The following is a 4,951-nucleotide window of genomic DNA, read 5'->3' as shown; positions in this document are numbered from 1 at the left end:
TGCTTCAGGATGAGAACAGAAATCGCGTGGTGGCGGCATGGCAGCAGTAGGAGGCCCCATTAGCTAAAGTGGTGCTTCAGGTTAAGAACAGTTTCAGGTTAAGAACGGACCTCCAGAATGAATTAAGTTCTTAACCCGAGGTACCACTGTATATCATAAACACCCCAGGGGGTCTACCCTACTCCTCTTCCCTCTCTCAATTAATCTCCATCTTCAGGGCCCCACCCTGTGACATCACTGGGGGGCCACCTCTACGTCTCAGGTTTCGACCCTGAAATCTCAGGGTCTGGGAGGCTCCCAACCTCACAACCAGGTTTACTGGTTATGCGTTGTAGTACTTATTTTTCGAACAACTGGTGTGAACCTGAAATTTTAAAAGGACTATTGAGCTCTTATTTTGCTGCCAAATCATGCTAGCTCATGGTTGAAAAGCATTTTATGGAATTGTCACGAAAATGAGATCACCAAGATAAAGAAGTTGACAGGTAAAGATAATTGAAAGAGCGGGTTAAATGTTTGTGTAGAATGAGTTGGCAAAGAGCACCGTGGGTAGCTTTATTGTTCTAGTCTTTAAAAACAAGATGATTTTTTAAAAAAATCATTGTTGATGAGATGTCAATCAGCTAGATAGTTATTCATGGAACTATGTCATATCTATGTCTAATGAGAATTTGATTGACAGTAGAGTTTGTGACAGAGGGGACAGAGGTCAGAGGCTCACTGGCAGGCTTACAATGGAACTTTTTTTTTTTTAAAGGCACACACGAAGCAATATAAATGGACAACTTTGATGTTTGGTGCCACAGCCCAACATGTCAAGAGACATGTTTACATAAAACATGCAACTAAACCCCTCTCAAGTTTTGTTTGTCCTTTCATTGAATATATACACTATGATGTGAGGAACATTAAGTGCTACATCAAATAACTACATAAAGATCAGCACAATTTTAGATTTTGCTATGTATGCATGGTATGCTTCAAATATACAAAAGTGTGCATGCACACACATGGACTACAATGTTACAGTTCAATCCTATGCATCTTTACTCAGAAGTAAGTTACTGGGGACTAACCTTCTAGTATGTGTGCTTAAAATTTCAACCACAATAAAATGAAAGTTTGATTGATAAACTAATGTATGCTGGCTTTAATCAGCAGCTCTGTGAGGTAATGGAATATGTAATATAGAAAGCAACAAACAAAAGCCAACATACTCTTATCCTTCCACTGTTCCTCGGCCATTGCAATGCTCTGCTGAATTGGGAGACATGAGAGGGCATGTGAGGGCATGATGCTCTTACATGGGCTGAGCTAGACAAGTGAATAGATAAATGGATTCTGAAGGTTATAATTGCACATGGCTATATAAGGGCTAGGCTTGAGGAACTCCCACTGGGCAAAAATGTCCTGCTCCCAGTTTGCCCAAATTCGAGTAAGTGCTCTATTTGTTATGAGTTTCATTGGGTCTCACCCACCCTCTCTCTCTCCCTTTGAGATTCTTCCTTGCCTATTTTAAACATCCCTTAAGGTTCCAGAGATGAGACTAATTGTGTGACTGAGATCTTCTTGGTCCCTTCAACACACACCAACACCCACTGCTTCTTTTTGTCAAAACAGCTACCACACAAGCTGATCTATATACTTCAAACCCATATTCAGCAACCAGCATTTGCTAGAACTCAGATGTCTGTGGTATTTGCCACAGTTCAGTAGCAATACTGAATTTGCCAGTTCAGTAGCAAAGCCACATTTGTACCTGGCATGCTATGATCAGAGCCAGCAGATGATACTTGGGCTGTGTAAGGGTCTGAGGAATAGGCAAAGGCAAATGGAGGCAGGTAGTCCCACCTATCCCTCTTGTTACTGCTTGTGTACTCAGAGAAGGCTGCCAGGGCAGTCCTCCCATAGAGCAAACTTAGATAATTCTCCAAACTGCGGAGGCCATTGCACCCAACTGTTCCTCCTGAGCCTACCTGGCTATTGTTCTCTGTTGGAGGTGTGTGTTCCATGTGGGCTGCCCTGCATCCCCTAAGCTATCTTGATGTCCTCAAGGGATGCTGCAAAGAAGGATGCTGCTATGTCACCAGTGATGAAGTAGGATTCATGGAATGGGGAAGAGAGGAACTTCGTCCTTTGCCTCAGGTAGCAAAATGCCTTGGACCAACCCTTGGGACGTTTGAATTGGTAGCGGGCTTCCTGCCCCCATCTGAAGTGCAGGCCTGGCCAGATGCCTGAGGATGATGACTCCTGAATCTAACCTTTTTCAGCCCAAAGACCACATTCCCTTCTGGGCAACCTTTGTGATGGAGGCTAGTTTCCACACAAACACTCACACACTACTTTCTATCCTAAAAACACCAGAAGAGCCTGCTGGATCAGACCAGTGTCCCATCTAGTCCAGCATCCTGGTTTCACAATAGCCACCCAGAAGCCCTCAAGCAGAACCCAAGCACAAGAGTCCTTTTCCCTCCTGTGGTTTCCCGCAACTGGTATTCAGAAGCAATAGTGCCTCTGATCACGGAGGCAGAGCATAGCCATCATGGCTTCTTTGTTGTTTAGTCGTTTAGTCATGTCCAACTCTTCGTGAGCCCATGGACTAGAGCATGCCAGGCACTCCAGTCTTCCACTGCCTCCCGCAATTTGGTCAAACTCATGCTGGTAGCTTTGAGAACACTGTCCAACCATCTCATCCTCTGTCGTCCCCTTCTCCTTCTGCCCTCAATCTTTCCTAACATCAGGGTCTTTTCCAGGGAGGGTAGCCATCAACAGCCCTCTTCTCTGTGAATTTGTCTAATCCTCTTTTAAAGCCATCAACGTTGTTGACCACCACTGCCTCTCATGGGAGCGAATTCCACACTTAAACTATCCTGCATTTGGGCAAGCAAGAGGCATTATCAGAGTTCAAGGATACATTCCAGCCCAACGAAAACACTTTAGAAGACTGCAAAGCAAGGTCAGTGAGGGGTGTGGCTTAAGGAGAGGGGTGTGGCCTGGGGAGAGTTCCATAGGCTAGCTAGAGAAACCACACTTGGCCACATTTGGTCTCTAGGCTTGAAGTTCCCCACCCCTGCAGTGGCCCCTGGCTGTACCCAACCCATGTTGGTTTCAAAGGTCAACCACAGCACTTGGAAAAATCCCAACCATACCATATGACAAGCAGCCACATATGGTGCCCAGGAATATAGAACGAGACCCAGTATCTTTTCATCTGACCTTGCATAGCAATGTATACAGTTATATAAATTATTGATTTCTTTTTCCAGTAAAGACCGTCATTTTCCAGCAGAGCTTTTAAACTGACCCACCTGAATTTCTGTTGTGAAAGAAAATGCCCCAAAGGCTTATCTTAAAAGTAGATGCAGGAACTGAAATTTGGAGGGGGAGGTAAAACTACCATCCAACAGAAGCTAAAGGAGTTTGTTGTTTTTGTGGGTGTTGCTTTTCAGATTTCAGGGAAATAAACGGGCAGGGCAATAAATATTTCAGGCAGTTGATGACAATGAAGAGTAATTAACCTGGCTCCAGCAACAGGTGTTGTACGGAGAAATGCTGGCTTTTATCATGAAGTTGTGTTGATGTGTGCTATGTTTGTTCATAATTTTCTCCTCTTATTCACAGAATACCCTGGGGAGATGATTCTAATGCCAACATTTATAGGAAATAATGAAACCACATTAAATATGTATCTGGCACCTAGTAACAGCTCCGTAGGAAAACATCCATCCGTTCTCTGCCTGTGGTTACATAAAATCAGACTTAGAAGAGTTTGGGAACCTTAACTTAGCAGGTTCAGATGGGAAGCAACTGGTTTCTTTAAATCTATCATTTTAATACAAATACCTATATGAGGTGTGCATTTCCAATGATTTCTAAGAGTGTTTAATAGCAAACTTAGGTTGTGAGAGCCAACAAAAGTGGATCCAAAAAGAAAAAAGAGGTATTAGTATTTCATGGGAACCCCAAAGTTTTCAGAAATGCAAATATTTATTTAAAAGAAAAACTGTAAAGGGTGTTGCCCGCTCTCCAAAAAGTTGAATGTGGACTGAAGAAATTCAGTAGCTATGGAAGAGTATGGAGCTAGAAAAGAAAACGAGGAAACTGTGTGTGTTTGTGTGTGTAGAATGGCCAGCTGTCTGGGACCTTGAACAGTATTATTAAGAGGTGAGGATATACCTCAACATTTTGCTGCAGGTCCAGCTTAGTACATAAAAGGAGCCAATAACTCCTTTCTCAGATGAATTCTATATTTGTCCCTCCAGCTACTATTTTGCACCTGGATCTGGTTGGTAGATCTTGGGTAGGATGGAGATCTGGTAAGCAATAAACTAGATCCTGCAAGCCTGAAGGTCTTCCTTCCTCTGCTTTAGAGGAGACTGTTAAGTAGTGTTGGGGTTAGATTGACCAAGAGGCTGAATAAGGCCTGACTGCACTCTGTGTGAACTGATGTTCCATCCCAGAATATGCTCCTGGTTGCTCCAATGAGCAGGGATGCTATGGCATATGCAAGAGTTCTAAGTCAGTATGGAAAAGGTTCTCTGAAAGTAGAATGCTTGAAAACAGCGTTCTGGAGATCAGCCTGCAAGATTGATGTGTGCGTCAGAGTGGGCTCTTTGGAGCAGGATCCAGGAGTCAGCCCAGGAGGTTGACAAGCCCACGAGTTGAGAAAAGTGCAGAACTAGGAATGAATACGGTTCCGTAGATCAAATCCCAGTCTTTCCTCTTTAACAGGTGGTATTATTAAGACGCCTGCTTCTTGGGAGAAAAGCAATGACAAACCTAGACAGCATCTTAAAAAGCAGAGATATCACCTTGCCAACAAAGGTCCGTATAGTAAAAGCTATGGTTTTCCCAGTAGTGATGTATGGAAGTGAGAGCTGGACCATAAAGAAGGCTGATCGCCGAAGAATTGATGCTTTTGAATTCTGGTGCTGGAGGAGACTCTTGAGAG

The sequence above is a fragment of the Podarcis melisellensis genome, assembly GCF_964234715.1.
Source record: "Podarcis melisellensis genome assembly, chromosome: 9".
Lineage (NCBI taxonomy): Eukaryota > Metazoa > Chordata > Lepidosauria > Squamata > Lacertidae > Podarcis > Podarcis melisellensis.
The sequence above is the reverse complement of the archived record's forward strand: the minus strand, read 5'-3'. Positions refer to the sequence as shown.